This window comes from Alosa alosa, chromosome 17 (genome assembly GCF_017589495.1).
Source record: "Alosa alosa isolate M-15738 ecotype Scorff River chromosome 17, AALO_Geno_1.1, whole genome shotgun sequence".
NCBI classification, from domain to species: Eukaryota; Metazoa; Chordata; class Actinopteri; order Clupeiformes; family Clupeidae; genus Alosa; species Alosa alosa.
In genome coordinates, this window is record NC_063205.1 from 12,815,699 (window position 1) to 12,828,198 (window position 12,500).

The window sequence follows — 12,500 nt, forward strand, 5'->3', positions numbered from 1 at the left end:
ACACACACACACACACACAGAGAGGCCACGGTCATTCTCTCGACCCCTGGTGAGAGGAGTTGCACAGAACACACTCAATAGCCCCAGTATTACTGCAGTAGTAACACACTGGTGTGAGGTCAGAAAAGAGGAGGGTGTGGGATGAAGCGGAGGAGAAGAATGACTACAGATCATCTCAGCGAATCAATTTTCACAGAAAGAGAAAGAAATGGAGGGAGAGAGAGGGAAGGGAGGAGTGGGGGGTAGAAATGACTTTGGTCCATTTCAGGGAATCAGTTTTCACCAAAACAAAAAAAGAAAAGAGGGTAAAAGTGAAAGAGAGGGAAAGAGAGAACGATAAATGATGTGGTGGAACACAAAAACAGAGAGAAAAAGTGGTAGAGAGGGAGGAAAGATGAAGTTGATTGTCCAGATAGGTGGTCTCTTCTACCGACACAGGTGAAATGCAGTTTCACTCAGTCCTGCAAAAGATATAGAGGATTGTCATTAAGAGGGTTGAGTTCTATGGAAGTGCAATCACACATCAGTTCACGGAGAGATGGAGCAGAGCTTACAAACAAACAAAGACTTATACAAACAGACACACACACACACACACACACACTCACATCGACTCGACAGTAAACCAGCTTTTTATTTGGGAACGGGGGGTGATGGTGGTGGTGTGTGTGTGTGTGTGTGTGTGTGTGTGTGTGTGTGTGTGTGTGTGTGTGTGTGTGTGTGTGTGTGTGTGTGTGTGTGTGTGTGTAGGATGGGAGAAAAATGGAGAAGAGCCTTAATGTTTTTGATGCAGGACCCACCAAACAGTCAAACTGTGTGAAGTACTCCACTTTTGTTTTGCTGACACTCAATTTCAGCAGCTTTTAAAGTGGCTGCAATGGCCAAAAGAGACGGTGTGTATGCGTGTGTGTGTGCGTGTGTGTGTGTGTGTGTGTGTGAGAGAGAGAGAGAGAGAGGTGAGAGCAAAATGCTTTTTTGACAATTTGGTCGGCTACTTTATGTGTGTGTGTGTGTGTGTGTGTGTGTGTGTGTGTAGGAGTCTGCCTAATGGACCAGCTGTCAGCAGACTGGCTAGAGACCAGGGTAAAGGTGGGGACTGTGTGTGGATGAGGAGAGCATTCAAGTGTATGGTTCTCCATTTGGCAGGTGCTCCTTGCATGTTATGATTGCTTGCTTGCTTGCTTGCGTGTGTGTGTGTGTGTGTGTGTGTGTGTGTGTGTGTGTGTGTGTGTGTGTGTTATAAACATGTAACAAACATGTAATACACTCTAGACATCATTGACACTTGTTTAATTATATAATTATATATATAATACAGATTGCAGACAAAGCTGACTGTTTAGTGGCTGAGGGTATGGGTGCACCCAGGTCTTTTTGTTGGGGTTTCAGAAAGCCTTTTTTATTAAAGCCTTTTTCTTCTTGACACAGTTGATCAAAATAAACAGAGGTTTTGAGTGTGCCACTGACTTGACTAGCTCACTGGCTCGTGAAGGAAAGTGCTTCATCTAGCCAGCTAGTCAAGCTCGGTATTTCTAAGCTTTTGTGAGAAGCAAGAGGCAAGCAATTTATGAAAGCAAAAAATTCCCAGAAAGAGTTTTACAAAATACAACCACTTTGTAAATAACCATATGTAATGTGATCCCCAATATACACCTGGCTACAGTACAGTTTGAAAACCACTGCCTCCACTACCTGTATGCTAAAACGCTAAAGTGAAAATCTGGTCACATTTTTTACAGTAGGCCTATCATTTCCATGCATGCATGTCTTATGAATTGGATCCAGGCCCTAAACTCTCTATGTGAAAGTGCATAGAAATGGTGCATTTACTTAAGACCAGGGTAGGAATTTCACCCTGCATGTCTCCAAATTTGGGCTTTACGTTTCACAATGTGTTTAACTTTTTGTACATGATTTCATAACAGGCCAAATACAAAATAAATGTTACAAATATCACCTAGATATCGGTAAATATTAAAATCAGAGGATATACAGCTGACTAAGAGTTTGTGAGAGTCTGTAAATTGTTCAATACATGATTTCATAACAGACCAAATATAAAATAAATGTTAAATATAGCCTATATATCTGTAAATACTATGATCAGATGATTTACAGTTCTATGTAATATGTTATGTTTCATGTTTCATGCAGGCAGGCTTGGAATTTCAACATTCTGGGGGCAAGGCCACTTGGCCTTCAGTTGGGCATATTTGGTGGAGGGCACAAAGGCCACATGTCAGGGCACTAAGGCCAACGTTAACTATACAGTAGTAGGCTATAAAAATGATCAAATTTGTATTTAGCCTATTCACTGCAGTAGACCTGCATCACTGTATGAAACATGACAAAAACATGAAACATGACACATTACATATAACTGTAAATCATTTAATCATCTAATATTTACAGATATCTAGGCTATATTTAACATTTATTTGATATTTGGCCTGTTATGAAATCAGGTATTGAACAATTTAAGCACAGCTCAGCTTTAAGAAAGTCAAATAGCCTAGATGCATGCTTAGCATTTTGTGATCATTAAGGCTACCGATATCTAGGCGACATTTGTAATATTTATTTTGTATTTGGCCCATTATGAAATAATGTGGAACAATTTAAACATAGTGTAAAACTTAAAGCCCATGTATGTTGAAATTTACTGCAAATTCAAAACGGGATTACTCTGGAACTGTACAGGGGACTGCTTTACACCTTTGTGTTCGGTAAGGTCTGCTGTTTATTCTATATGGTTTGTCATGTGTTAAACGAGGGGTTCGTGAAGTATTCCGCCGAACTGAATGATATTATTTACTTTTCTCGCGAACCGTTCACCACAGCAATTAGCGGCTGACATCGTTTAAAAAGCTGAGAAAAAGCTCTTTCGTGTGATACTTGTGATGTCTGTGTGATGAGTAGGCTACTACAGAAAGTAGTTCAACTGAGAAGAATGGGTGAATTTGGACGACTTTCTTTTTCTTGCGCTAACTTTCTCCACTGCATAATTTATGCTTGTGAATGCTAAGATTGTTTTGACAGGCCATAGGCTAAATATATATCGCTATTAGTAGGACGCAAAGCAGAATATTGAAAGAAGGGGGCACCAAGGCCACCGTGGCCTGTAAACCTCTGATTTTCAAAGGGGCGTCACGGCCAACGCAAGGGTGTGGCCGCCGTGAAATTCCTACCCTGGATTCAGGTCTACTGCTGTGAATAGGCTAAATACAACTTTGATCATTTTTATAGCATACTACTGTATAATTAACTTTGGCCTTGGTGCCCTGACATGTGGCCTTTGTGCCCCCCACCAAATATGCCCAACTGAAGGCCAAGTGGCCTTGCCCCTAAAATGGTGAAATTCCAAGCCTGCTTAACAGTAATTTCCACTTTGAGGCCCAAGCCCAGCTTGGTGATGTGCCTGACAGAACAGCACAGTGTGGAGAGCAGAAGAGATAGTGGACATCACAGGGGGAATATGGCTCTAATCAGCTGGAGATGGGGGTGATGAGACAAGAAGTAAGAGGAACCCAGAGAGTCTCAAAGGGGCTCACACACACAAACACACACACACACACACACACACCAAGAGAGAAAGGGAAATAGAGACAAGTATTGAGAAAGAGAAAGACAAACAGAGAGAGAGAGAGAGAGAGAGAGAGAGAGAGAGAGAGAGAGAGAGGGGTTGCTCCCACCTCTTGCTTTATCACAGCAGACATATGTTAAGGTCTGAGAGGACATAATGTTAGGACTCCTATCCTGACCACTAGCATATGATCCCTCAGGTGAGTCAGGAACTGACCCCAACATCCACACATCCACACACACACACACACACACACACAAACACACACACACACATACACACACACACACCTTTGGCACCTCTGCTGTGTCCAGGCTGGCAGAAGTGCCAGTGTTTGCAGAACTAATGTAGGATCAGCTCCTCCTGCAAATACATTATGCCATAGAACAGCTGTGGCACTGATTCAATGCGGCCATTTAGGAGTGAAAGAAGAGAGAAAAATAGGCACAGCGATAGCCCATAATTATTCTACACAATCTGCTTCCTGATATACTGCACTATTACATAGACCCAAAGAATTACCATAATTTCCTTTTAGCCACCAAGTCTCTTTCTCTCTCTCCCTCTTTTTTACTTGTATTCTCTCTCTCACTCTTTCTCTTACATACTCTCTCTCTCTCTCGCTCTTTCTCCTGCCTTCTGTGCAGGGGTTCAGGGAAAATATATCTCTCTGCTTTCTGCTTAGCGTTGTATGCAGAATAGCTTCATTCAACTAAAAGCCGCAATAAATTACATGCTCGAGCAGAGCCTAAATATTCAACGAAATGTGTCGCTCTGTACGCACCAAATCATCCAGTGTCCTCACACACACATGCATGCACACACACACACACACACACACACACACACACACACACACACACAGACACACACATACACGGCCACAGACACACATACACACATACACACTGCAACACACACACACACACACACACACACACACACACAGCCAAAGACACACTCACTTAGCCAACCACACAGACACACAGACACACACACACACACACACACACACACACACACACACACAGCCAAAGACACACACAGAAACACACATTTTATTTCTCTTAAACACATACTGGCCTGCCTCCAGTGCCCTGACTGTTTCCTCCACAGTTTTGCAGTTGCCCTTGAGGCGCTGTGGTTACCAATGGTGGTGACCCAGCCAACCGCATGCCTGAAAGACAGAGGGTATGTTTGGAAGACCTTCGCTTGACTTAGAATAAAATGCCAACTGCTCTGTGTGCCAACTTTCACACTTACTAACATTTACCTGTCTTCACACCTCTCTGTCTCTCCCTCTCTTTCACACACACACACACACACACACACACACACACACACACACACACACACACACACACACACACAAATACAGGCGTGAACGCACACACACTCGCACACACACACACACACACACACACACACTCTACACAAATCACCGCCACCTCTGCTTTTTGCCAGAGGCAAAGGCAAAGGTCTTTGACTGCCGTGAGACTGAAGGCTAGAAATACGCACCTCTACTTCTACCATTTTAAGATGTGCTTTCCCAACAACTTAATGAATCATTCAAATACTTACAGTAGCTGAATACATCAAGCCTTTACTGTAATAAAATGCATGTCTGATCCATCAATAATCAGGTAATAAATAAACAAAGGAGTGTCCAGGTAAGAGGCCAGAGGACGGTTCACTACTACTGTAGGATGTCTATTATTTTTGTTTATTATTATTTAATAATAATGATAATAATATTAATTAATAATATTAACTAGTAGTCTTACTATTAGTACTCTATACTATAACAACAGTTCTAACTGTGATATGGGTTTTGGCCAGTGAAGGTCTCCATTTTCACCGATGCAACGAATGCATCTCTGACCATCTGACCACATTCAGAAGAGGATAACTGCGTGATAGGTGTGTGTGGTGGAGCAGTGTTAGCGAGTCTGTGTCTTTGTGGGTAAAACTCACTTTACTTTTACTTCAGAATGACAGCCGACAGACTCTGCTGCTATCTTTCAGTGGAGAAGATGACCTACCCCACCCAACAAGCCCGCCCCTCGTAATCAACCAACAAACCAGTGAACGACCAACAACCTCATATCTCTCTCCATCTCCTGGAGAGATCAGCACCATAATAGTGTCTTCGACATCTCCTCAGAGTGATTGGCGCTGCGAGACATCCCTCATGGGTTTCCTCTTCTATTCCCTCTTCCAATAATACTTCATGCCTGTTCGGCTGTGGGAGACTGGCCAGGGGTGGGGGTGAAGGGTGGGTGTGAGTTGGGGTGGTGAAGGCCGGAGGTGACCTGACATGGGCGGCGATGTTATTGATCTGCACTGTGCTGCAACCTTTGCTCTCATGCTATTTGTCAAGGAGGAAGAGGGGAGTGACAGATGGCATTAAAGAGAGGAGAATAATAGGATAGAAAAGTGAAGATGAAAGAGGAGAAGAGGAGAGAAGAGGAGAGGAGAGGAGAGAAAATGAGAGTAGAAAAGAGAAGAGACGAGAAAAGGAGAGAAGAAAAGAGAAGATAAGAGGAGAGAAAAGGAGAGAAGAAAAGATAAGAGAAGAGGAGAGAAGAGGAGAGGAGAGAGGAGGAGAGAAGAGAAAAAAAGAGAAGAGAATAGAAGAGGAGAGAAGAGGAGAGAAGAAGAGAAGAGAAGAGAAGAAAAGAGAAGAGAAGAGAAGAGAAGAGGAGAGAAGAGAAGAGAAGAGAAGAGAAGAAGAGAAGAGAAGAGAATAGAAGAGGAGAGAAGAGAAGAGGAGAGAAGAAGAGAAGAGAAGAGAAGAGAAGAAAAGAGAAGAGAAGAGAAGAGAAGAGGAGAAAAGAGAAGAGAAGAGAAGAGAAGAGAAGAGAGAAGAAAAAGAGGAGTGGAGCAGAGTGGACAGGACACATCAGGACAGGATAGATGGGTGTGTGAGAGGAGAAGGGATAGCAGAGGAAGAGAGGAGAGAAAAGTATAGAAGAAGAGAAGAGAGGAGAGGAGAGAAAAGTAGAAGAGAGGAGAGTACAACTGTCTGAGTCTGCCTATATCGACCACTGTCTGTCTGCAGTGAAATGATCATCAAGGCAACCACATATTTTATTTTGAGACTGCTCTGCTAATGAGTCTGTGTATTTGTATGTGTGTGTGTGTGTGTGTGTGTGTGTGTGTGTGTGTGTGTGTGTGTGACAGGAATGTGAGAGGGCAAGCACTAGAGCATAAGTACCAAAGTCTTATCATCACAGTAAATTACATTGAGCACCAGCGCTCCCCGACAAGCCTACCGACGGGATGGAGTTATTTAAAATGACACGCCGCAGATAAAGAAATCAGCACAAAAGAAGTCATACCTGCGTGCAGTGACACCGTCACTTTCCAAATCGAGTAATATAATTTATTGCTCTCTATGTGTGTGTGTGTGTCGACGGCTGTCATCAAAATTACACTTTCTCTCCTAAATTATACTTTTATGAAATGAAGTGTCACCATTAATTAATAAATGAAGTAGTCAACCATGCTGAGAGGAGAAATTAAATTTAAAAGGCTGAAAATGCCAACAAAGAGAGAGAGAAAGAGAGAGATAGAGAGAGAGAGAGAGAGAGAGAAATGGAGGACTAACGAAAGAAAAGAGATAAAAACATAAAGAGAGTGGCATGGGATGAAGGACAAGAAAGTGAGTAGGAGAAGAAATGAAAGATGGGCAAAGAAAGAGTGCAAGAAAGAGAGAAGAAGAGAGAGAAAGAGAGAAGAAGAGAGAGAAAGAGACCACTCAATGTCACAAGTCAGAAAGTGGCTTTCCTGCTGGTGCAGCATGTCAGATAAGTGCTGCTTTAAATGGAATGACTGAAGGGCCTGAGATAGTCTAACCACAAGTTAGGGAGTGGCGGAGGGGGCGAGGGGGCAAATGTGATAGCCTACAGTACATTATGTTCTATGGGTGTAAAATATAGGCCAAGTAGAGATGAACTCCTTGAACCCAGGGGCTTCACCGTCAGACTGCAGTAATTTCCCCACACACATATTCATTAATTTTCAGATGTCATATGTGCATGAAATCAGCCTTATCTGGATTGGGGAGATGTGAATGGAAGTCATCAGATATGCTTGATCTATGCACTGCGTGTCATTCTGTTCGGCATTGTAAAGAGCATGGCAGCAAATAATTAATTGAGATTAATGGTGAAAGTTCATTTTAAGTTCAACTTATTAAACAAAACATACTCACATAATCCAATCATGCCACTTACATTCGAACACTTCTTTATGATAAAATTGAAAATATGAAACGCATATGAACTGTGAAACAGTATGGTAGCAATGTGAAAGAGAAGATGAGTTATTAATCCTATTATTGTCAATAACTGGTAATGGATTCATTGTTGACCTTATTACTCTAAACATGTTTACAAGGCTAAACATGTTTCCAGCCTGTCGCACCTCCACCGGTGCCATTAGGTCAGCTGCAGGGTCATCAGCTGGACACTGCCGTTCACAGACCAGTGTGACCAAGACCAAGACCAGTACATCTCCAGGCAGGGGGGGGGGGGGCGGTGGCATGTTGGGGACCTCCCCCTGCCGCTGCCTTCACTGGGGTGTTACCCCATGTCTTTCCTCCTCAACCAAAGCCAGTAACTCCCTTTCTCCGCTTCCTCCCAGTGCCTTTGTGGCTTTCCTCAGCCTTAAGCCTGTTACGCCCATTCCGTGTAGCAGCTGGACTGTTGTTTTGCCCACGAAGCCCCGACAGCCAACCTCCACAGGGTGAACAGTTGCTTTCCAGCCAGCATCTTGGCACTCCGCTGCCAGCTCGGAGTACTTCAGCTGCTTCCTTTCGTGGGTTGCTGTCATATTCTCCTCCCAGGGGATGGTTAGTTCAATGAGGAGGACCCGCTTCGCCACTGTGGACCACATGACTATGTCTGGTCAGAGAGTGGTGATCGTGATCTCTCCTGGAAAGACCAGCTGCTTCCTGAGGTCTGCCAACATCTGCCACTCTTTACCAGGTGCAAGCATGCTGCTCTTCTTCTGAGCAGGTGGTTGATGTTTGCTGCCAGGCTTTACAAACCCTGCCAGGCCATGCTCCTCTGTTGCAGGTGAACGGTTTGCTGCCACCCTACAACCCTCCAGGATCTCGGCTAGTTTCATCAGTATCTGGTCGTGGCACCACCTGAAACGCCCCTGGGTCAGTGCCACTCTTCATCCTGACAAAGTGTGTTGGAGGCTTGCCTTACCACTTCCACATAGGTGACAGCCTACCTTATCGCCATACCACAGTTTGAGGTTCCTAGGGCATGGGAGGGTGTCGTAGGTTGCCCTCAACAGGAAGCTGATTCTGGATTGAGGCGTCCTCCAGATGTCTGCCCAGGTGATGCGCCTGTTGATGGTAGCATCCCATCTTGTCCAGGCTCCTTGCGTGCCCTGGCATATTGCCTTCAAGTAGAAGCGCTCCTGCTCCAGTCTGGTGATTTCGTCCACCATCATATTCTTCTGCTGTCTCTTGGTGGCTTTGGACCAGAATTGCTGCGCTGCTCCCCAGCCCAGCCCAGCACGACTGGTCTGGACAGCCCCCATCACTTCGGTGTTGCAGACTGGAGATGGCACGATCTACCTCTGCCTGCGCCTTCCATTTGCGGCCTGTCCAGATGGGAATGTTCGCACTCCTTATGAGCGCGTCTGCTGAGTTCTTTAGTTCCAGAACAAGGCGAGCCTTCTCCTGCTTGTACCCCAGGGTGATGGATTTAATTGGGAGCTCCAGCATGTTCCGGCCGAATAGACCTGTGTCTGAAAAGCATTGGGGAAAACCCAGCCACTTACGGATGTATCTGTTGGCAAGCCTATCCATTCTGCTGACTTCTGATGAGGCGATTTCGCAGGGCTTCCAGGGCCACAGGATACGTGTGTACCGTGATTCCCGTTGCAGTTGACTCTGCTCAATCTTTGCCTGCCTGTCAGCGAGTTGATGTTTGGCTAGTTTTCCCATCTGCCTGTCTGACAAGTCTGCCGTGTAGTTCCTCCCCAGGCTTTGCAGAGGTTTCTGGTCCAGCCGTGGAATGGGCTCCCCTCCTGCAACAAAGATGTCCTGGACTTGCGGTATCCCTCTCCTTATCGACAGGCTTCTTGGTTTTTTCCGCCTTGACCTTCATCCTTGCCCATGTGAGAAGCTCATCAAAGCGCTTAAAGGAGCCTGGTTGTGCAAGGAGCCGTTTGGAGGATGCTTGTCACATCATCCATGTAGCTCCTCAGGGTTGGAAGCCTCACACCTGATGGTAACTTGATACCTCCAACCACCTGCCTTGCCCCAATAAGGATTACCTCAAAGGCCATCACAAACAGGATGGGGGAGATTGCGCATCCCATGTCAATTCCTCGTTCTAGCTGCTGCCACCCTGTTGTGTAGCCCTCTAGGGTGAAACACATGTGCAGGTTGCTGAAGTATCTGGCGATGATGTTCTTTACACAACCTGGGACATGGAAGAACTCCAAGGCGAAGTCGATCAACCTGTGTGGGACTGAGCCATATGCATTGGCTAGATCTAACCATACCACGTGCAAATCTCTCTTCTGGCCCACTGGATCTGATCCCAAATCAGAGAAGAATGCTCAATGCATCCTGGAAAGCCAGGGATCCCAGCCTTCTGGCAACTTGTGTCAACGTATCCGTTCGCCATGAGAAAGTTGGTCATTCTTTTTGCCAGCACAGAGAAGAAAATCTTTCCCTCCACATTCAACAAGGCAATGCTTCTGAACTGGCTGATAGTCTGGGAGTTCTGCTCCTTAGGAATGAATACACAGACAGCTTGCTGCCACTCTGCTGGGACTTGCTGCTTCTTCCAAGCTGTTTTCATTATAGCTTCCACAGTGCCTTAACTACCTGTGGGCAGTTCTTATATAGCTTGTAGGGTAGCCCATTCGGCCCTGGTGCTGATGCTGACCTTGCCTTCTTGATTACGTCCTCCACATCTCGCAACTTACTGTAAGTGGGGAAATGTCGAACGGTAAGGTTGGGGGTGCTGGCCGTGGTACATACCCGGGAGAACCGAGCTGTGATGTTCGTCTGTAGTCACTGTACTGACTCTTGATGTATTGCTCTAGCTCATCCTTACTGATGTTCAGTTTGCTGCTTTTCTTCTCGTCCAACAACTGTCGGGCATACTTGAAAGGATCTCTGAAGAAGTTGGTTCTCTCTTTCTCTCTTCTCTTCCTCCTCCTTCTGATCCTCTCCACTCTCCTCAGCCCGGTGAGGTTTTGTCTGACCTCATCCCACAGCTCCTTCAAGCCTTCCTTCTCCAGAGGTGCAGCCTTCCTCCATTTCCGATGGAGCTGGTGCCTTGCTTTAATGAGCTGTTCAATCTCTCTCTCTCTTCTTTCCTTGTCTAGGGCTGTAGGCTCTTTCCTACTGACCTCGCCAAACCTTTCTCTGCATACATCGAAGATGATGTCCCCAATGATGTTCAGTTTGCTCTCGATGCTCCCTCTCAATGACAGCTCCAACAGATGACTCACATCAGCACTATATACTACTATGTATTATCCATCACACTTTGCTATACCATTAAAAGAATACAACATTATGTTGGCCATACATTATGATGGTATGGGTCAGAGCAGCATATTATTTACCAGTGACATGTATGTGTGTCAGGTCTTTCTCTGGGATCTATATTTTATTAGAGCAGGCAAACACACAACACACACATACACAAACACACACTCCATTGACAATGTCTAGAATATGGTCAGAAAAATCTACCGAGAAGTTTGAACATTTTAGTATGGAAAAAGTATGGAATTTTGAAATGGAAAATGTGTAGGAACCCTGCATATACTCCACATCAGATCTGGACCAGGGCCGTGCCGAAGGCAGCTAGCGCTGGTCGCTCCAGCATGGTGAAACCATCTCTGCAAGGCTAATTTAAAGCCTTGTTATCAGGTCCCTTCATTTCATAGGGATGGCAGTGAAAGTGCTTCACGGGCAGATTTTTTATTTATTTTTTTTACTCTCTTTCGGATAATCATCTCAAGATGAGGGAGAGAAAAAAATCACTTTATTCGTCCACATAGAAATGAGCAGCACATTAAAATGGCTCAACCCTAAAGTTGAAATAATGTTAGGCCTACCAGCAAAAAAAAAAACTCTCCCTTACTCATTCTCTCTGTCTCATTCTCTCAGTCTCTCTCTCTCTCTATTCTGTCTTTTCTCTTCTCACTTGTAATCTGAGGCAATTGGCTTGTCTTATTAGAGACGCTGGTATGTAACGAGAAGAGAATTGAAAAGAACTAGAAGAGCAGACTGGCTGTAAAAGAGAGTGGTTCTGTAAAACTATGATTCAGCTGCACACAGCACCTCTGCTGTAACAGGCTGCAACCGGATCCTCCTTGTCTGGACAGAAAGATAAAGAATGGTAGTGTGTGTGTGTGTGTGTGTTTTGGTTTGTGTGTGTGTGTGTATGTGTGTGTGAATGAGAGAGAGAGAGAGTTTATGTGTGTGTGTGTGTGTGTGTGTGTGTGTGTGCGTTTTCCTAGATATAATGAGCAAAGTTATGTCCATACAAAAAAGCAGATCAATATAGAACACAATGTTTCTTGAAAACATCTTGAAAACATATCTCTCAATTGGCTACCTTAAATCTCAAGGGTCGCCATGGTTGTCTGACGGTTAAGTCCTAGAAACATAAAAAATACACCCTAAAAAAATATTTTATATGTATATATACAAACTATGTATCATTTTAGAGCTTTGTGAGATAAACAAAAAAGACAAAACAGATGCACATCTCAATCCCAGTCAGACTTATGAAGCACAATATCCTCAGTAGTGTTTCAAACTATAGACTATAGACATTACAACTGGTAGTGCAAAAGTCTCCAAGTAAGTTGTACATCTGAAATATGGCTATAAATAAAGCTTGTAAAATTGAAGATGAAGATA